We start from the raw sequence: 23,461 nt of genomic DNA on the forward strand, positions 1-23,461 counted from the left end.
GTTCCGTGAAGTTTCAAGTCAATTGGACTCCGTTTGATTTTCCTTTTCTGTGATACTCTAAAACAAGGAAAAAACAGAAAACTGGCACTGGGCTCTGGGTTAATAGGTTAGTCCCAAAAATAATATAAAAGTGCATAATAAAGCCCATAAATATCCAAAACAGATAATATAATAGCATGGAACAATCAAAAATTATAGATACGTTGGAGACGTATCAGCATCCCCAAGCTTAATTCCTGCTCGTCCTCGAGTGGGTAAATGATAAAAAGAGAATTTTTGATGTGGAATGCTACCTAACATATTCATCATGTATTTCTCTTTATTGTGGCAAGAATATTCAGATCCATAAGATTCAAGACAAAATTTTAATATTGACATAAAAATAATAATACTTCAAGCATACTATCTAAGCAGTCATGTCTTCTCAAAATAACATGGCCAAAGAAAGTTATCCCTACAAAATCATATAGTCTGGCTATGCTCCATCTTCACCACACAACATATTTAAATCATGCACAACCCCGATGACAAGCCAAGCAATTGTTTCATACTTTTGATGTTCTCAAACTTTTTCAATCTTCACGCAATACATGAGCGTGAGCCATGGACATAGCACTATAGATGGAATAGAATGGTGGTTCCGGAGGAGACAAAAAGGGAGAAGATAGTCTCACATCAACTAGGCGTATCAACAGGCTATGGAGATGCCCATCAATAGATATCAATGTGAGTGAGTAGGGATTGCCATGCAACGGATGCACTAGAGCTATAAATATATGAAAGCTCAACAAAAAGAAACTAAGTGGGTGTGCATCCAACTTGCTTGCTCACGAAGACCTAGGGCATTTGAGGAAGCCCATTGTTCGAATATACAAGCCAAGTTCTATAATGAAAAATTCCCACTAGTATATGAAAGTGACGAAACAAGAGACTCTCTATCATGAAGATCATGGTGCTACTTTGAAGCACAAGTGTGGAAAAAAGGATAGTAGCATTGTCCCTTTTATTTTTTTTATTTTTTTTATTTGGCCTTTCCTCTCTTTTTTGCCTTTTTTTTATTTGGCCTTTCTTTTCTTTTTTTGGCCTTTCTCTTTTTTGGGACAATGCTCTATTAATGATGATCATCACACTTCTATTTATTTACAACTTCAAAGATTACAACTCGATACTAGAACAAAGTATGACTCTATATGAATGCCTCTGGCGGTGTACCAGGATAACAATGATGCATGAGTGACATGTATGAAAGAATTATGAACGGTGGCTTTGCCACAAATACAATGTCAACTACATGATCATGCAAAGCAATATGACAATGATTGAGCGTATCATAGTAAACAGAACGGTGGAAAGTTGCATGGCAATATATCTCGGAATAGCTATGGAAATGCCATAATAGGTAGGTATGGTGGCTGTTTTGAGGAAGGTATATGGTGGGTTTATGATACCGGCGAAAGGTGCGCGGTATTAGAGAGGCTAGCAATGGTGGAAGGGTGAGAGTGCGTATAATCCATGGACTCAACATTAGTCATAAAGAACTCACATACTTATTGCAAAAATCTATTAGTTATCGAAACAAATTATTATGTGCATGCTCCTAGGGGGATAGATTGGTAGGAAAAGACCATCGCTCGTCCCCGACCGCCACTCATAAGGAGGACAATCAATAAACAAATCATGCTCCGACTTCATCACATAACGGTTCACTATACGTGCATGCTACGGGAATCACAAACTTCAACACAAGTATTTCTCAAATTCACAACTACTCAACTAGCATGACTCTAATATCACCATCTCCATATCTCAAAACAATTATCAAGTATCAAACTTCTCTTAGTATTCAACGCACTTCATATGAAAGTTTGGTGCCCATCATATTAGGACTAAATTCATAACCAAAGCACATTACCATGCTGTTCTAAAATACTCTCAAAATAATATAAGTGAAGCATGAGATATCGATTATTTCTATAAAATAAACCACCACCGTGCTCTAAAAAGATATAAGTGAAGCACTAGAGCAAATGACAAACTACTCCAAAAGATATAAGTGAAGATCAATGAGTAGTCGAATAATTATGCAACTATGTGAAGACTCTCTAACATTTAAGAATTTCATATCTTGGTATTTTATTCAAACAGCAAGCAAAACTAAATAAAATAAAATTACGCTCCAAGCAAAACACATATCATGTGGTAAATAAAAATATAGCTCCAAGTAAAGTTACCGATGAACGAAGACGAAAGAGAGGATGCCATCCGGGGCATCCCCAAGCTTAGGCTTTTGGTCGTCCTTGAATATTACCTTGGGGTGCCTTGGGCATCCCCAATCTTATGCTCTTGCCACTCCTTATTCCATAGTCCATTGAATCTTTACCCAGAACTTGAAAACTTCACAACACAAAACTTAACAGAAAACTCGCAAGCTCCGTTAGCGAAAGAAAACAAAACACCACTTCAAGGTACTGTAATAAACTCATTATTTATTTATATTGGTGTTAAAACTACTGTATTCCAACTTCTCTATGGTTTATAAACTCTTTTACTAGCCATAGATTCATCAAAATAAGTAAACAACACATGAAAAACAGAATCTGTCAAAAACAGAACAGTCTGTAGTAATCTGTAACTAACACAAACTTCTGGAACTCATAAAATTCTCAAATAAATTGGTGGACATGAGGAATTTGTCTATTAATCATCTGAAAAAATAATTAACTAAATATCACTCTCGAATAGAGAATGGCAGCAATTCTCGTGAGCGCTAAAGTTGCTGTTTTTTGCAGCAAGATCAAAAAGACTTTCCCCAAGTCTTCCCAACGGTTCTACTTGGCACAAACACTAATTAAAACATAAAAACTCAATCATAACGGAGGCTAGATAAATTATTGATTACTAAACAGGAGCAAAAATCAAGGAACAAAAATAAAGTTGGGTTGCCTCCCAACAAGCGCTATCGTTTAACACCCCTAGCTAGGCATGATGATTTCAACGATGCTCACTTAAAAGATAAGAATTGAAACATAAAGAGAGCATCATGAAGAATATGACTAGAACATTTAATTCTAACCCACTTCCTATGCATAGGGATTTTGTGAGCAAACAACTTGTGGGAACAAGAATCAACTTGCATAGGAAGGTAAAACAAGCATAACTTCAAAACTTTAAGCACATAGAGAGGAAACTTGATATAATTGCAATTCCTATAAGCATATATTCCTCCCTCATAATAATTTTCAGTAGCATCATTAATGAATTCAACAATATAACTATCACATAAAGCATTCTTTTCATGATCTACGAGCATAGAAATTTTATTACTCTCCGTATAAGCAAAATTCTTCTCATTCGGAATAGTGGGAGTATCATAAGAAACTCGAATACTATAAATTGTTTCCATATTAAAAGGGTAATGTGCAGAAAAGGGGTAATCATAACCACGACAAGTTTTATAAATGTAATCATCACTACTTTTTATAGCATAAGTATCATCACAATAATCATCATAAGTAGCAACTTTGTTCTCATCATAATCGATTGAAACCTCTTCCAAGATAGTGGAATCATTACTAAATAAAGTCATGACCTCTGCAAATACACTTTCATCAATATAATCATCATAAGTAGGAGGCATTCTATTATCATAATAAATTTGCATATCAAAACTTGGGAGACTAGAAATATCATCTTCATTAAACATAGCATCCCCAAGCTTGGGACTAACATTAATTGCAGCAAATATATTCTCAAAAACATCATCTTCATCAAACATAGCATCCCCAAGCTTGGTCCTTTTCATATCATAAGCATAATCACTCTCATCATTAATATTATGGATAGCACCAATAGTATAGCAATTATCATATTCTTCCAAGCAAGTGCCAAAAAGATTTTCAAGATCATAATAAGTATCATTATCTTCTCAATCATAATAATCACAACAAGCAATAGGCATAACAAGATCATCATCAAGTGCATCATCTTCCACAATTATATTTTCATGAGGCACAACAGTAATAGGAGCAAAATTATTTGGGAGAGATATCTTTTTACCTCTCTTCCTTTTTCTTTTCTTCTTCTTCACCACATCATGTGTGGGTTCAATCCTCTTTTTGGAGCTCCTTATTAATGAGATTGGTTGAATAGAAGGCTCCTCCTCGTTACCTAATTCATCATAAGAAATAATAGGAGGATATTGGGAAGTCTCTTCCCTTTCGTTAGTATTCTCTTCATATTCTATTTGTTTTCTTTTCTTTATGTAATTGGCAATATAAGGGTTTTCAATGCAGTTCACCGCACAACACATATAAATTTCCTCTAGATCAAAATCAAGAAATTTATTGAGATTAAATTTTGGAATACCCTTAGTTATACATTTCATTTCTTCATAACCCAAAATAAGACTAAGCTCTTTATGATGCTCAAGGGTAATCAAGTTATCACAATTTTTGGACATGGCTTGATCATGAAACAAATAGCATTGGAGCTTTAAATGACCATGTTCATTGCAAAGTTCACAAGGATGGCGATAAATATTGAATCTTTCAGCACAAACATCTAGCCTTTCTTGCAACAATTTAGTTTCTAAATGCTTATGCCTCTTGCAATATCTATCTTCCCTATTTGGTGTGTACTTGCAAACCCAATGCACTCCACAAAAATTGACATGTTTATAGGAGACATTTTCATCATAACTAGTGCAATCATCATTAGTACTATGGATATTCAAGGAGTTCATACTAACAACATTGCAATCATGCTCATCATTCAAAGATTTAGTGCCAAACATTTTAATGCATTCTTCTTCTAACACTTTGGCACAATTTTCCTTTCCATCATACACACGAAAGATACTAAAAAGATGAAGCGTACGAGGCAAACTTAATTCCATTTTTTGTAGTTTTCTTTTATAAACTAAACTAGTGCTAAAAACAAGAAACAAAAAGATTCGATTGCAAGATATAAAGATATACCTTCAAGCGCTAACCTCCCCGGCAACGGCGCCAGAAAAGAGCTTGATGTCTACTACACAACCTTCTTCTTATAGATGTTGTTGGGCCTCCAAGTGCAGAGGTTTGTAGGACAGTAGCAAATTTCCCTCAAGTGGATGACCTAAGGTTTATCAATCCGTAGGAGGCGTAGGATGAAGATGGTCTCTCTCAAGCAACCCTGCAACCAAATAACAAAGAGTCTCTTGTGTCCTCAACACACCCAATACAATGGTAAATTGTATAGGTGCACTAGTTCGGTGAAGAGATGGTGATACAAGTGCAATATGGATAGTAGATAATAGTTTTTGTAATCTAAAAATATAAAAACAGCAAGGTAACTAATGATAAAAGTGAGCATAAACGGTGTTGCAATGCGTTGAAACAAGGCCTAGGGTTCATACTTTCACTAGTGCAAGTCCTCTCAACAATAATAACATAATTGGATCATATAACTATCCCTCAACATGCAACAAAGAGTCACTCCAAAGTCACTAATAGCGGAGAACAAACGAAGAGATTATGGTAGGGTATGAAACCACCTCAAAGTTATCCTTTCTGTTTGATCTAGTCAAGAGTCTGTAGTAAAATAACATGAAGCTATTCTTTCCGTTCAATCTATCATAGAGCTCGCACTAGAATAACACCTTAAGACACAAATCAACCAAAACCCTAATGTCACCTAGATACTCCAATGTCACCTCAAGTATCTATGGGTATGATTATACGATATGCATCACACAATCTCAGATTCATCTATTCAACCAACACATAGAACCTCAAAGAGTGCCCCAAAGTTTCTACCGAAGAGTCAAGACGAAAACGTGTGCCAACCCCTATGCATAGATTCCCAAGGTCACGGAACCCGCAAGTTGATCACCAAAACATACATCAAGTGGATCATAGAATACCCCATTGTCACCACAGGTATCCCACACAAGACATACATCAAGTGTTCTCAAATCCTTAAAGACTCAATCCGATAAGATAACTTCAAAGGGAAAACTCAATCCATTACAAGAGAGTAGAGGGGGAGAAACATCATAAGATCCAACTATAATAGCAAAGCTCGCGTACATCAAGATCGTATCACCTCAAGAACACGAGAGAGAGAGAGAGATCAAACACATAGCTACTGGTACATACCCTCAGCCCCGAGGGAGAACTACTCCCTCCTCGTCACGGAGAGCGCAGGGATGATGAAGATGGCCACCGGAGAGGGATTGCCCCCTCCGTCAGGGTGCCAGAACGGGTCTAGATTGGTTTTCGGTGGTTACGGAGGCTTCTGGCAGCGGAACTCCCGATCTATTGTGTTCCCCGAAGTTTTTAGGGTATATGGGTATATATGGGAGGAAGAAGTACGTCGGTGGACCTCCGGGCTGTCCACGAGGCAGGGGGCGTGCCCAGGGGGGCGCCCCCCACCCTCGTGGGCAGCCCGGGACTCTCCTGGTCCATGTTCGATACTCCGTGGGCTTCTTCTGGTCCAAAAATAAGTTCTGTGAAGTTTCAGGTCAATTGGACTCCGTTTGATTTTCCTTTTCTGCGATACTCTAAAACAAGGAAAAAACATAAACTGGCACTGGGCTCTGGGTTAATAGGTTAGTCCCAAAAATAATATAAAAGTGCATAATAAAGCCCATAAACATCCAAAATAATAATATAATAGCATGGAACAATAAAAAATTATAGATACTTTGGAGACGTATCATCAGCCATGCCACGTGGTGCTTCAGATGGAGGAGATGGCCTTGAAGCATTTGCAGCAGTGTCCTGGCTAGCAGTTTCATCACAAGTGGAATTAGAGACAGGATGACGAAATTGTCCATCAAGGGGACGAATTCCTTCATCTATGATAGCCTTTCCCTTGTCAGGAACTGAGGATATGGTGCTCTGAAGAACTTCTATTTGCAACAGATAGCTGAGATGATTCTGACAATCATCCTTGTAATGAATTGAAGACTGGGATCTGATGAATCTAACGATCCATTGGGCATATGGTTTCATATCAAAAGGTTATCGGGCCACTATGACCAATGTCCTCATGAAGAAATCATGGATGTTGATGGGAGTACCATGTATGATGTGGAATAGCAGATTCTTCATGACTCCCACAACTTCTTCAGTGTTGGAGTTGTGACCTTTGATGAGGCTGAGGGTCTTGGCCAGAATACGGTAGACTGTTCGAGGCACATAAAGCAAATCCTTCACCAATAAGGTTGTCCTTGGAGCTTCTCCTCTAGCCAATGGCTTCATTAACACTTACATCAGATGATTTGGCAACTCAGGTTCCTGATAGATCTTCTTGGCTTCTTCATGGGGTGGGTCAACTGGTAGAGCATGAAGAAGTTCATCAACACGTGATATTTATAAAGAGTGACTTCACTCATTTAGTCTAGAGCCCATGCTGCAATGTGAAAGCTATTTGTTCCTCTTTCCTCCCTTTAGAGGCCTTTTTCTTTCAACCATTTTCTTCAACTTAGGATTTTGAGCTTTTGATGACTCCGAAGAAGTTTGAAGATTCTCCTCTAGCAACACTGCAAATGAATTAAGTTGATGAGAACCAAGAGATTCGTTGGCATTTGTACCTGTGAATAGAGTATAGTAGTGAGGAAACTGGGAAGAGTCACATGCGTTCTTAGAAGTTTTTCAAAATACACCAGTTGAGGAAATTAACCCTTATCGTCTTGATGAAATTCACTAAGTGTTCTTGACCTAGGTTTTAGAGTTGTACATATTTAGGCAATTTGCACAATTGAGGAATCTACTTTTTAAGCACAACTTAGATGAAGTATCCAAGACTGGCCAAATGGAAGTGCTGAAGAATTGAAAGAGTGGTAAAAACAACACTTGATGATTTTTGAGTGGAGTGAAGATCAAACTGGGTAGTAAAAATTAGCATTTAATTACCCTAGTGATGAACTCAATGAACTAGACGACAAAACGATGGAAATCATTAGTTCAGATCTTTAGTGCCCTAACTCGGCAACAAAATGTTGGAAATATGCCCTAGAGGAAATAATAAAGTGGCTATTATTATATTTCCTTGTTCATGATAATTGTCTATTGTTCATGCTATAATTGTATTAACCGGAAACCGTAATACACGTGTGAATACATAGATCGTAATATGACCCTAGTAAGCCTCTAGTTGACTAGCTCGTTGATCAACAGATAGTCATGGTTTCCTGGCTATGGACATTGGATGTCATTGATAACGGGATCACATCATTAGGAGAATGATGTGATGGACAAGACCCAATCCTAAGCATAGCACAAAGATCGTGTAGTTCGTTTGCTAGAGCTTTTCCAATGTCAAGTATCTTTTCCTTTGACCATGAGATCGTGCAACTCCCGGATACCGTAAGAGTGCTTTGGGTGTATCAAACGTCACAACGTAACTGGGTGACTATAAAGGTGCACTACAGGTATCTCCGAAAGTGTCTGTTGGGTTGACACGGATCGAGACTGGGATTTGTCACTCCATATAACGGAGAGGTATCACTGGGCCCACTCGGTAATGCATCATCATTATGAGCTCAAGGTGACCAAGTGGTTGATCACGAGATCATGCATTACGGGATCAATAGATGGTCATGGTTTCCTTACCATGGACATTGGATGACATTGATAACGGGATCAAATCATTAGGAGAATGATGTGATGGACAAGACCCAATCCTAAGCGTAGCACAAGATCGTGTAGTTCATTTGCTAAAGCTTTTCTAATGTCAAGTATCATTTACTTAGACCACGAGATTGTGCAACTCCCGGATACCGTAGGAATGCTTTGGGTGTACCAAACGTCACAATGTAACTGGGTGGCTATAAAGGTGCACTACAGGTATCTCTGGAAGTATCTGTTGGGTTGGCACGAATCGAGACTGGGATTTGTCACTCCGTATGACGGAGAGGTATCTCTGGGCCCACTCGGTAATGCATCATCATAACGAGCTCAATGTGACTAAGGAGTTAGCCACATGATCATGTGTTATGTAATGAGTAAAGAGACTTGCCGGTAACGAGATTAAACGAGTTATAGAGATGCTGATGATCGAATCTCAGGTAAGTAACATACCGATAGACAAAGGGAATTGTATACGGGATTGATTGAATCCTCGACATCATGGTTCATCCGATGAGATCATCGTGGAACATGTGGGAGCCAACATCGGTATCCAGATCCCAATGTTGGTTATTGGCCGGAGAGATGTCTCGGTCCAGTTTGCATGGTTCCCGAACCCGTAGGGTCTACACACTTAAGGTTCAGTGATGCTAGAGTTGTTATGGGAAATAGTATGTGGTTACTGAAGGTTGTTCGGAGTCCCGGATGAGATCCCGGACATCACGAGGAGTTACAAATGGTCCGGAGGTGAAGAATTATATATGGGAAGTCTAGTTTTAGTCGCCGGAATGGTTCCGGGGGTTATCGGTATTGTACCGGGGCCACTGAAAGGTGTCTGGGGGTCCACCGGGTGGGGCCACCTGACTCGGTGGGCCAAGTGGGCTTAACAAGGGTGGGAACCAGCCCCTGGTGGGCTGGTGCGCCCCCAAGGTCCCAAGGTGGCTAGGGTTGAAAACCCTAGGGGGTGGGGGCGCCTCCCACTTGACATGGGGGGCAAGTCCCCCCTTGGCCGCCGCCCTCCTCTAGATGCATCTAAGGGGGCCCGACCCCCTCTCCCTTCACCCTATAAATAGAGGGGGGTGGGAGGGTAGCCACACCCTTCCCCTGGCGCAGCCCTCCTCCTCCTCTGTAGTGCTTGGCGAAGCCCCGCCGAAGAAGTGCAAGATCCACCACCACACCGTCGTGCTGCCGAAGATCACCCTCAACTTCTCCTCTCCCCTTGCTGGATCAGGAAGGAGGAGATGTCCCCTGGCTATATGTGTGTTGAATGCGAGGCGCTGTCCGTTCGGCGCTAGATCGGATCTTCTGCGATTTGAATCGCCGCGAGTTCGACTCCATCATCCGCGTTCCTTGTAACGCTTCCGCTTAGTGATCTTCAAGAGTATGAAGATGCACTCCCTCTCTCACGTTGCTAGCATCTCCTAGATTGATCTTGGTGACACGTAGGAAATTTTGAATTATTGCTACGTTCCCCAACAGTGGCATCATGAGCTAGGTCTATGCGTAGATTATATGCACGAGTAGAACACAAAGTAGTTGTGGGCGATGATTTGTTCAATTTGCTTACCGTTACTAGTATTATCTTGATTCGGCGTCATTGTGGGATGAAGCGGCCCGCACCGACCTTACACGTACGCTTACGTGAGACTGGTTCCACCAACTGATATGCACTTGATGCATAAGGTGGCTAGCGAGTGTCTGTCTGTCCCACTTTAGTCGGATCGGATTCGATGAAAAGGGTCCTTATGAAGGGTAAATAGCAATTGGCATATCACCGTTGTGGCTTTGGCGTAGGTAAGAAACGTTCTTGCTAAAAACCCATAGCAGCCACGTAAAACATGCAACAACAATTAGAGGACGTCTAACTTGTTTTTGCAGGGTATGCCATGTGATGTGATATGGCCAAAAGGATGTGATGAATGATATATGTGATGTATGAGATTGATCATGTTCTTGTAATAGGAATCACGACTTGCATGTTGATGAGTATGACAACCGGTAGGAGCCATAGGAGTTGTCTTAATTTATTGTATGACCCGCGTGTCAATGAAAACGCCATGTAATTACTTTACTTTATCGCTAACCGTTAGCCATAGTAGTAGAAGTAATAGTTGGCGAGAAAACTTCATGAAGACACGATGATGGAGATCATGGTGTCATGCCGGTGACGATGGTGATCATGTCGCGCCTCGAAGATGGAGATCAAAGGCGCAAGATGATATTGGCCATATCATGTCACTTTATGATTTGCATGTGATGTTTGTCATGTTTACATCTTATTCGCTTAGAACGATGGTAGCATAAATAAGATGATCCCTCACTAAAATTTCAAGAAAAGTGTTCCCCCTAACTGTGCACCGTTGCGAAGGTTCGTTGTTTCGAAGCACCACGTGATGATTGGGTGTGATAGATTCTAACGTTCGCATACAATGGGTGTAAGCCAGATTTACAAATGCAAAACACTTAGGTTGACTTGACGAGCCTAGCATGTACAAACATGGCCTGAGAACACAAGAGACCGAAAGTTTGAACATGAGTCGTATAGTAGATATGATCAACATGAAGATGTTCACCGTTGATGACTAGTCCGTCTCACGTGATGATCGGACATGGCCTAGTCGATTCGGATCATGTATCACTTAGATGACTAGAGGGATGTCTATCCGAGTGGGAGTTCATTAAATAATTTGATTAGATGAAGTTAATTATCATTAACTTAGTCTAAAATGTCTTTACAAAATGTCTTGTAGATCAAATAGCCCACGCTAATGTTGCCCTCAACTTCAACACGTTCGTAGAGAAAACTAAGCTGAAAGACGATGGTAGCAACTATACAGACTGGGTCTGTAACTTGAGGATCATCCTCATAGCTGCCAAGAAAGCATATGTCCTTGAAGCACCGCTAGGTGACGCACCCATTTTCCCAGCAACTCAAGACGTTATGAATGCCTGGCAGTTGCGTAGTGATGACTACTCCCTGGTTCAGTGCGGCATGCTTTACAGCTTAGAACCGGGGCTCCAAAAGCGTTTTGAGCAGCATAGAGCATATGAGATGTTCCAAGAGCTGAAAATGGTTTTCCAACCTCATGCCCGGGTCGAGAGATATGAAGTCTCCGACAAGTTCTAAAGTTATAAGATGGAGGAAAACAGTTTTGTCAGCGAGAATATACTCAAAATGTCTGGATTGCACAACCGCTTGTCTTAGCTGGGAGTTAATCTTCCAGATGACCCGGTCATTGGCTGGATCCTCCAGCTGCTTCCACCTAGCTACAAGAGCTTTGTGATGAACTACAATATGCAAGGGATGGAGAAGTCCATTCCCGAGTTATATTCAATGCTTAAATCAGCGGAGGTGGAAATCAAAAAGGAACATCAAGTGTTGATGGTGAATAAAACCACTAGTTTCAAGAAAGGCAAGGTAAGAAGAACTTCAAGAAGGACGGCAAGGGAGTTGCCGCGCCCAGTAAATCAGTTGCCGGGAGGAAGCCAAAGAGTAGACCCAAGCCCAAGACTCATTGCTTTTATTGCAAGGGAAATGGTCACTGGAAGCAGAACTGCCCCAAGTACTAAGCGGATAAGAAGGCCGGCAACGCCGAAGGTATATGTGATATACATGTTATTGATGTGTACCTTACCAGCGCTCGTAGTAGCTCCTGGGTATTTGATACCGATGCGGTTGCTCATATTTTTAACTCAAAACAGGAGCTGCGGAATAAGCGGAGACTGGCAAAGGACGAGGTGACGATGCGCGTCAGGAACGGTTCCAAGGTCGATGTGATCGCCGTCGGCACGCTACCTCTACATCTACCTACAGGATTAGTTTTAAACCTCAATAATTGTTATTTGGTGCCAGCTTTGAGCATGAACATTGTATCTAGATCTCGTTTAATGCGAGATGGCTACTCTTTAAATCCGTGAATAATGGTTGTTCCATTTGTACGAGAGATATGTTTTATGGTCATGCCCCGCTGGTCAATGGTTTATTTTTGTTTAATCTCGAACGTGATGTTACACATATTCATAGTGCGAATGCCAAAAGATGTAAGGTTGATAATGATAGTCCCACATACTTGTGGCACTGCCGCCTGGTCACATTGGTGTCAAACGCATGAACAAACTCCATGCAGATGGACTTTTGGAGTCTCTTGATTGTGAATCATTTAACTCGTGTGAACCATGCCTCATGGGAAAAATGACCAAGACTCCGTTATCCGGAACAATGGAGCGAGCAACCAACTTATTGGAAATCATACATACTGATGTGTGCGGTCCAATGAGCGTTGAGGCTCGTGGTGGCTATCGTTATGTTCTCACCCTCACTGATGACTTAAGTGGATATGGGTATGTCTACTTAATGAAACACTAGTATGAGACCTTTGAAAAGTTCAAAGAATTTTTAGAGAATCAACGTGAAAGGAAAATAAAGTTCTTACGATCAGATCGTGGAGGGGAATATTTGAGTCACGAGTTTGGCACGCACTTAAGGAAATGTGGAATTGTTTCACAACTCACACCGCCTGGAACACCACAGCGTAATTGTCGTGGTTTTGTCACGACAGATGTCCTAGTGAAAGGACTTAGTCGTGGAGCCATCGCAGCAGGTTAGCTTAAAGGGGTTAAAGCGGAACAAGGGACGCAAGGAATTATACTGGTTCGGCCCCTTACGATGAAGGTAAAAGCCTACTCCAGTTGTGATGGAATTGCTAGGGTTTCGATGACCAGGGAGCGAATCCGTTTGCTTGGCTCTCGAGTTATTGTCTGTTGTCCCTAAACCGCCGCCGAGTCGTCCCTTTATATACACAGGTTGACGCCCTTCAGTTTACAGAATCCCGAGGCCGGCTCATAAACGTGCCCGGCTCGGTTTCTACCTTTCCTCGTTTTACACCATAAGTTACATATCATATGGCGGTTTATGTCTACGGGCCCTAATCTGCCTTTGGGCCCTGGGCCTTCATATTAGATCTCCTCCGTAAAGCGCCATACTTCTTGTCTTCATGGGCTTTAAATATGACTAACTCATTGTGGGCATAACCCGGCCCCTCATGGCCGGTTTATACTTAGTACTAATATCCCCAACATTAGGCCCCAGATTGATTTGAACCTGTTCATGTCAATCTTCAACACTTAGAAAATTCCTCCTTCAGCACCTTCGCATAAATCTTGTAAACCGCCATGATGTCATCTTCCAGGTTCGTAATAAACCACCATGACGTCACCTGTTATTAAAAATTGGATATATCTCACCTTCATTAATGAGCCTCTGACAATCGAGGCGACAGCTCTGTCACATATCCAACTTTTGGGCTCCTCGATTTTCACGCCTGCCACTTATCCCTTCACCTTATAAATAAGACCGGGTGGTCCTTTTCATTTTTTCCCTCGTGCCTCCTCACTTCTTCTTCCTTGCGCCGACCTGACCCTTACGCGCAGCCGCCGTCGTCAAGCTCCACCCTCGTCTTCATCTCCGGCCGCTGCATCAACCTGAACGTACCAGAGAAACGCGGTGCGCCTTCACTGTTCCGTTAGCAATAGTAAGTTTCCCTTTTCCTTGCTCTAGATCTGCCATTAGGGTTTCGGTGTTCATCAAAGCTCGAAGCTATTCTTCTCTGTTCATCTCCGTAGCGTAAATGGCGATCTCAGATCCAGCATCTTCTTGCGCAGTCACAATTATAATTCCTTTTTGCATCCTTAGAACATCTTCTTCATATAGAAAAAACCCATCTGGACCTGATGAACTATTTAAACACCTGTATTTTGAGCATGAATATACTTTGATTTACCGATACGCTGCAGATCTGAAATTACCATATCGATCTGTGAAACTTGTTTTTCCCTTACTTTGACATTTTCAGATCTGTATCATCCTTACCAATGTAGGCGGTTTAAATTTTTTAGAAAATAATAATCCGGCAGGTAGAAAATGATAATCCGGCAGGTAGAAAATGATAATCCGGCAGGTACCATTAGTCCCCTCTTAAACCGCCCATTCGTTTATCTTTGTAACCCCTCCAATGCCAGGCTCCGTTTTAACAATGTGCATCAGCCTCTGTCTTCTCCTTCTGATCTTGCATCGCTTTATGCTTGTCTGTAATAAATCCTAAACCAGCATTTGATCTTTTTCCAGCTTTTCATTTGAAATGGCCAAACATTTTTATGCTTGTAACTGTGTCCCTTCCCGGGTTACCGAAGAGCAACTAACCGGATGTGTTGCAACCGTAGCAAAGAAAGACGTCATCCACTGGAGGGCCCCTGGTCCGGAAAATCCTCCTGAGCCCAAGGATGGAGAAGTAGCCGTGTTCGTTGACCACCTGGGTCGAGGGTTTAGCCCTCCCGGATCAAAAAATTTCCGAGATGTGCTTGCTAGCTTCCAACTCCATCCTCAAGACATTGGACCAAACTCCGTGTCCAATGTTTGCAATTTCCATGTATTTTGCGAGGCTTATCTTCAAGAAGAGCCCAAAGTTGAACTGTTTAGGGATTTCTTCTATTTGAACCATCGTACAGAGTTTACAGATGGGCCCAATACTGAACTTGGTGGAATGGCTATTCAAAAGAGGAAGGATGTTAGTTTCCCTCACACCAAACTTCATAGTCACCCCAAGGATTGGAATCAGACTTGGTTTTATTGCCGAGACACGTCTCCAACTGATGAGAATCCTCTGCCGGGTTATCGTCCTCATCGGCTTAGCAACACACATCCATTTCCTCAGAGGCTGACTACAAAGGAACGATCCAATTACGCAACACAACTCTCAAAGCTCAGAGCCTTTATGGCAAACGGTTTAACAGGAGTTGACTTTGTCCGTTGCTGGTTATCCTGGGGCATTCTGCCATTAAGCCGGCGCCCCGGTTTAATGTGTGAGTACACAGGGGACTTGAAAGATCCTCAACGCCATATTAACATTCAGCTAACAGAGGCTGAAGTTAATGAGTATATCAAGAAATATTGAATGAACCGGAAGCTGTTTGCAGCAAGACAGGGCTAAGTCCTTTCTACACTTTGAATAAACCGCCAGCTGTAAGAACCATATAACTTTTTGTTTTAGCTTGATCCTTTTAAATACCCTCTCAAAATTTTGTCCATCTTTGACAGGGCGATGATTCGTTCTAGAAGAAGAAGCCACAGGATAAACCGGCCAAGACACCTCGCCCCAAGACCAAGGTTACCAAAAGTCCTTCCAAGAAGAAAAGCGCTGGACCCTCTGAACCGAACGTTGGTGATGACCTGGATAATCCAGACTCAGAGGTAGAACTTGACTCTCTTGATTCGTTTTTCACACACCTCATTGACAGTGACTATTATCAGGATGACACTGAAGGCAACCAAGCCGATGTCGCAGAGGTAATTATTCTTTCCTCCGGTTCAGATCCTCTGCCAACACAGAAAATCCGTCAAGCAAGCCGGAAAGTAAGATTTTCTCACCCCTAGCTCACTTGGACCCAAACTTTCTTTTGAAGAAGCAGCAACACGAAGCTCACCACACAACCCGGCACAACGGCCAAGTAGTCACTTCAGCCGGTTTACCAAACACTCCGGTTCGGAAACGTCAATCTGAGGTCTCACATACTTCTGATACTTCTTATCCCAAGGCAGGCTATTTCCGACAACCTCTTAACCCGTCCGATTCAAATTATCAGGGAACGCCTCATTCATCATCTGGTGAGTCAATGGCCACACAACTCCCTCCTCTTAAGACTGTTCCTGGGTAAACACTTTGAACTTAATCTTTTGGCGCTTTATACTTGCGTGTTATACTAACTTTTATATCTTTTCCTTTCAGAGCCAAGGCCAGGCCCAACAAAAAGGCCAAGTTGAATAAACCAGCTGATGATAATCCGGCTGATGATAACCCGGCTGAAGATAACCCAAAACAGTTTGGAATGAACGTTGATGACATACATGATGATCCACAACCAGAACACCATGATACCTTTGCTGAACCGATGGAAATAGATCCAATGAGCCAGACTGCTGAATCACCGAGCCCAGCGAAAGCGGCTGATAAACCGCCAAGCCCAGCCAAGACTGTTGAAGATAACACATATGACATCATGATTACCGGTGTTGGCCATACCACCCCTGGCAATACTATCGCTTTACCAAAGCATGGTGCCAAGGAAGAATTTGCTGCTATGGATAAAGGCAAGTGGAAGGCAGACTTATCCAGCTATGCCCACCTGACTGCCCAGGAGATTCATTCCGGCTTCTTGAACCGCCTGTATACCAGCCGTGACTATGAAGCCGGTTTAGTAGGCCTTATGAAGGAGCGATATGAGGTAAACACTGTTTAACTCTTCATAACTGTTTCTCTTGTTCCATTTCTACTATCAACTCCAGCAGCCCCCAAGGGCCAATTTATGATATCAACATGAACCAGGACTTCATAATACTTCAATTTTTGCATGCGTAGCCCCCAAAGGCCACTTTATCATTTTATGATGAACCAGGACTTTTAAAGTATGAATCCTACAAATTTGCTTGTGTAGCCCCCAGGGACCGGTTGATACCTTTAGGATAAATCGGTAACTTCCTATTACAAAGCTTCCAAAATTCTTGATAACCACCTCTATAAACCGGCTGATGAAGAAAAACTATAATTCTATCTTGAGAAAATATACATTAGCTCCCAAGTGCCAAGAATATAACTTGTTATGTGCTAGGGACTTAAAATGTTAGTTGAGAAAAGCTATATGCATTAGCCCCCCAAGTGCCAAGTGTATAACTTGTTATGTGCTTGGGACTTCCAACATGCACTACTGACTTATAAAACGTCGCTTGTAGGCTGATCTTAGTCAGAAAGAATCTCAAATCGCCGACCTTCAGGAAAATATTAAGTCTCAGCAAGCTGAAACCTCCAAGGCTAAAGAGGAGCTGACTGGCGCTTTAACCACCATGGAACAAATGAAGGAAAGCTTCAAGAGCGAATGGGCGACATGGGATGCTGAAAAAGCAACTCTGCTAAAGCGGGCAGAGGATGCTGAAGCAGCTCCTAAACCGGTAACAGAAGAGTTGACTGGCTTGAAGCGGCAAATCAATGCCATGACCACTGCTGTGTTTGGTAAGTATCTTTATGATAAGCTTCAACATGTATTTGTCCCATAATCTGCCGGTTTATCAATATGTGCAATGATGCAGGATCCCGCATTACCCACCTGGGCTGTGATATGCAGAGGAAGATGAAGGCTACCTATACCCTAATAGAGCAATTATATTCCAGCGCTCAACGGGCCATTTGCACTGCTGCTCATAACAAACCGCCCCCAACCTTGATCAAGGAAACACTTGAGAAGCTATCGATGTTACCTGCCTGGTTGGGCAAGTTAAAAAGATCTGCTGCAAGGTCAGGTGCTCTGACTGCGCTAATCCGGGCTAAAGCTTGGCTACCAGATCTTGACGCGGCATATATAGGAAGCGGCTATCCGAGCCTAAAGGAGGACAGTTCAGAATTTAACAATGATGATCTTCGAAGGTTGACCAAGGAAATGCGCCCTATAGCGAGCAAATTGGCTGAAGAAACAGATCTATCCCATTATCAGCCAGTTTATGATACTGACAACACACGACATCCTGCTCCAACTCATGATGTGGAGGATCTTATCCCGCCAATCCGTAAGCATACCTATGCCCCTGATGTTGACCCCTCCACCCTTATAAGCAATGAAGCTGTATTCGAGGCCCTAACTGGAATCGACTGGACAACCATTGACTTCCAGTTGCTGGGTAGAGAGGAGGAGGGTGAACCGGCACAGGATGATCCACAACCATCAAGTCAGCCCGAAGAATCATGATCCGGAGGCCGGTGTAGCCCTCTGCATACTTCAATCTATTGCTTGAAAAACAGTTATCCTTTTGGGCATTCGTGCATATTCACTTTTGCCTGATACTGTTTAATCCGCCATAATTTATATTATGTCTGCTTATGATCCTTAGTAACTTTGTTGAATCTGTTTCTGCATATGAAAAGTATAAAGTGCCGTGGCGGTTTATCGCCAGGCGGGTCATAATGCCCAACATATAGCCCAGGTTTATAACCAGGGTGTAAATAATAATAATCAAATATGAAATATATGATACCTGTGATATTGAATCACATCGTTGGCTTACCAACATTTTGTCGGAAGGGTGATAGCCCAAATCTTGAATACGGATAACCCCTCCTTACTTTGCTGGCTTACAATAAAACCATGCCGGGTTGTAATAAACACCAGGTTATTCTTATATCATACTGGCGACTTGTAGTCAAAGCCAAACTGGGTTAATCAACACCGGATTATAACCGATCATGTACTGACAACTTATAGTTGAAAGCCAAGCTGGGTTATTAAACGCCGATTTATCATAAGATATTATAAACCTCATCAAAGTAAAAAGAACTTGGCAAAATAAAAACATAAGAAGAACATGCGAGGCTTTTCATGGGCTGCCAGGTCCAAATCGAGGCTTTTCATGGGCTGCCACGCCACTGAGTTAAACCATTTTACAAAGCCTTTTAAGATGGACCTCACATTAACCAATCGTCGTTTTAACTTTGACAAGTTCAGGGTCTATGAGATTGACTTGTCAAACGTTCGGCGGGTCATACCAGGATTACCTGGATGGAGTGGCTTACTTAAAAAGGCAGGATAACACGGGGTTTTAGGTGAATACACCTGGCTTCCAAGCCTGGCTTGATAGCCTATTGCAAGGGTGCAAACTCTTTGTTCTTTGAGAAGCAAAGAGCCCCCAAGCAACATTTGAGCTGTGCTCAGTGGGTGCCTATGTTTGAGTTGTGCTTTTGCAACACTCTCTTTGGCCCCCACATGATTTCCTTTTGGCTTTAAGCCGATCAAGAGGTGTAGCTATGGTTCCAACACAACCAAGCCCCCAAGTGATTTCCCTGGTGGCCTTATGCTGATCAAGAGGTGTAGCTATGGTTCAAATACAACCAAGCCCCCAAGTGATTATATATATATGGCTATATAAGCCGGATCAATGGGTAGACAGAACTCCGCTTTATAAACAGAAGCCCCTATGTAACCACACATGATGTAAGAAAAACAATAGAGACCCCGCTTTAGCTGAGGCTCCAGTTTATTATATTGATCATAATATATACATTGTCATAACTATGTACATAAGAAGAGCATGTGGCTCAAGTATAGTAAGGCCTAAGATGAGCTATATTCCACGGCCATTGGGTCTCCTCCTCCGATTTACGTGAGTCTTTATCCTCTCGAACATCGATAAGGTAGTATGATCCGTTGTGCAGATTTTTGCTGACCGCAATAGGTCCTTCCCAAGGTGGGGACAACTTGTGCATATTAGTCTAATCCTGGATGAGCCGGAGCACCAGATTGCCTTCTTGAAAAGTTCTGGTTTTAACCCGGCGGCTGTGATAACGACGCATGTCTTGTTGGTAAATCGCCGAACGAGTCGCTGCAATATCACGCTCCTCATCTAACAGGTCCAATGAATCCTGACGTGCTTTCTCATTATCAGCTTCAACATAAGCTGCCACACGGGGTGACTCATAACGGATGTCACTAGGGAGAACTGCCTCTGCTCCGTAAACCATGAAGAAAGGTGTGTAACCCGTAGATCTGTTCGGTGTGGTATTAATACTCCATAACACAGAAGGTAACTCCTCCACCCAACAACCTGGTGTCCGCTTTATAGGAACCATAAGCCGGGGCTTGATGCCTCTCAAATTCTTTTGATTGGCTCTCCCTGGTTGACCATTATATTGGGGGTGAGCCACGGATGACACGTCAAGCCGGATGTGCTCACGTTGACAAAATTCTTCCATAGCACCCTTGGACAGATTAGTACCATTATCGGTTATGATGCCGTGTGGAAAACCAAAACGGAAGATCACCTTTTTGATGAATTGAACCACCGTAGCTGCATCACAATTGTCGGCGTTTTGGGAACGGGGATCCCCAGACTTGCCTGCCCGCGGCCCGCAGCGTGGCTAGGCCAGCAGGTCTATACGGCCCATCTTCACCAACAAGGCACCCAAGACCCTCGCGAGGGGCCAAGCCTCGCGAGGCGGAAGATGCAAGACCTCCTCTGGAGTGGCCTAGCTAGGTAGGCTCACGAGGAGTGGAGATATCAAGGTGAGGTGAACCTCACGAGGCTCTCGTGATGTGAGCCATGACGATCGACACCAGGCGGGCACCAGGCGGGGCCAGCGTGCACAGCGTCCTTGTTTCCTCTTTGGGGCAAAGGGGGCAAGCGCAGCCGCGGAGTACCGAGGCCTCATGCAAAGGTTTCCATTTCGGTGCAACAAGACCAAGACCATGGACTGCAATACGGAGGTCATTGTGGAGCCCAGAACAGCGTCACCACCAGAACTTTATGCAGGCGAAGACTACTTTTGTCAGGATAGTTTGTACTAGCTGCCCCCCTTCAAATTAGCCCGCCATTGTTGGCTCCCTTCCCGCTCGATATTTGGGAAGAGGACCAAGGCCTCTATAAATAGGAGTAGCCACCACAGTGGAGGGGGAGATCATCTTGGCTAGAGAGACCACCCCCCACACACAAGCTCACCGAGCACAAAATGCCTCAACCTCAGGAGGCCGTTCTTCCCTTGTATTGTTCATCATCAGCCCAAGAGGCAATCCACCACCACACTGGAGTAGGGTATTACACCACAACGGTGGCCCTAACCAGTATAAACCCCGTGTCCTTCTGTGTTGTGAGTTCGTCGAGTTCGTCCGCGGGATCTTAGCGAGCTAGAGCGTAGATCGGTTGAAGGGAAAGACTTCGCACGCACCCTAGTGTTCGAACCTTAAGGGTTTGCCGGAACCCCATACCCTGACATTTGGCGCGCCAGGTAGGGGTGCACCGAAGGTTTTCTCCATCAACTAGCACCCCGTACCGCCGCACCGCGCTCCCATGGCAGGTGCCTCACCACCGACCTCCTCGGCCAACACCAGCAGCAGGGAGTCTGGATACCGAGCCCTGGCCCCCGGTCTGCGATGAGTGCAGTGGCCGGTCAAGTTCAGGCCGGAGATGCCGCCGCGTTAAGATGGCGCAGCAGACTCGATGCTGTTCCTGCTCGCGTACGAGGAGGCCGTCCTCGAAGCCGGAGGTGATGACAAGATCATGGCAAAATTGTTCCCCTGGCCCTCGCCGGCGAGCCGCGCGCTTGGCTGCTCGACCTCCCGGGATCCACGGTGACATCCTGGGTGGACTCCGCGACCTCTTCACTGTGTGCTACGTGGCACCGGCACACCACGCAGTCGCGGCACTGCTGGGCGGCTCCCAAGCACCTCCTTCAGATCGCCATGTCAAGCCTTTCTTCCGCCAGATTGGGGCTGCCTACAAGCGCCCGGGGGCTCTGCCGGGTTGGGCCGCGCCGGAAGTCGACCTCACCTTCGAATCGGAAGACCACCCCGGCTCCACGGCCGGCTCAACGATGCTTCTGATGCTCTGCACGCCCACCATCTGCAACATGGCCGTCACCAAGACCCTCATCGATGGCGGCGCCAGTCTCAACCTGCTCTCCGTGGAAGCCTTCGGCCTTCTTCATGTGCCGCTCGAACGGCTCGGCCTCAACAAGCCCTTCACAGGGGTGGGTGGTGGAGCTGCTCACCCCTTGGGGCAGATCCGCCTCCCTGTCACCTTTGGCACGCGAGATAGCTATCGCACCGAGCTGGTGGACTTTGACATCGCCCGCATCGGTCTCCCGTACAATGCCATGCTCGGGTACCCGGCCCTTGCTCAGTTCATGTCGGCAACTCACCCGACCTACAACCTCATGAAGATGCCATGGAGCAAGGGCATCCTCACCATCCAAGGGGACGCTAGGGAGGCCATGATGGCGCTCAGGCTCGCCTTCAAGACCGCGGCAGCAGCGCAGCCAGCCGGCGCTGGTGCGCCGGAGGCCAAGGAGGCCCGCCCACCAAGAAAAAGCAAATGTTCACCCAAGACAAGGCAGAGACCAAGCAGGTGCCGGTCAACGAGGATGGGTCTTCAGGAGCCACCTTCACCATAGGAACCGGCCGTAACCCGGGGCAAGAAGAAGCTTTGGTGAGGTTTTGCGCACGAACAAGGAGATATTCGCGTGGGAGCCCGATCAACTGGTAGGGGTCCCGAGAGAGGTAATCCAGCATCATCTAAAGGTGTGCCCCAACGTACGCCCCGTGAAGTAGCAAGCAAGATGGCAGTCCACCGAGAAGCAGACCTTCATCGTCCAAGAGACACGCAAGCTGGAGGCGGCAGGTACAATCCGGGAAGTTTGATACCCCGAATGGCTGGCGAACCCCGTTGTAGCGCTGAAGAAAGGCGGGAAGGAACGGATGTGCGTTGACTTCACCAACCTAAACAAAGCCTACCCCCAAGACTCGTTCCCCCTTCCGCGCATCGATCAAATCGTCGACTCCACCGCCGAATGCGACTTGCTGTGTTTCTTGGATGCGTTCTCTGGATACCATCAGATCAAGATGGCGGTGGAGGATGTGGAGAAGACGGCCTTCTTGACACCATCTGGGGTGTACTGCTACACCTGCATGCCTTTCGGCCTTCGCAACGCGGGCGGAACCTTTCAGCGGCTGATGCACATCGCCTTGGGGCGGCAGCTCGGCAGGAACACAGAGGCCTACGTTGATGACATAGTGATCAAATCTCGCGAGGCGAGGACGTTGATTCAAGACTTGGAGGAGACCTTCGAGAGCTTGCGCCAAGTGAACTTGAGGCTTAACCCGGAAAAGTGTGTGTTTGGCGTCCCATCCGGCAAGTTGCTAGGGTTTCTCGTATCCCACAGAGGGATCGAGGCGAACCGGGAAAAGATCAAGGCCATCGAAGACATGAGCCCACCATAGACCCTCAAGGAGATGCAAAAGCTGGCAGGACGGGTGACTGCGTT

The sequence above is a fragment of the Triticum urartu genome, chromosome 3 (assembly GCF_003073215.2).
Source record: "Triticum urartu cultivar G1812 chromosome 3, Tu2.1, whole genome shotgun sequence".
Classification (NCBI taxonomy): Eukaryota; Viridiplantae; Streptophyta; class Magnoliopsida; order Poales; family Poaceae; genus Triticum; species Triticum urartu.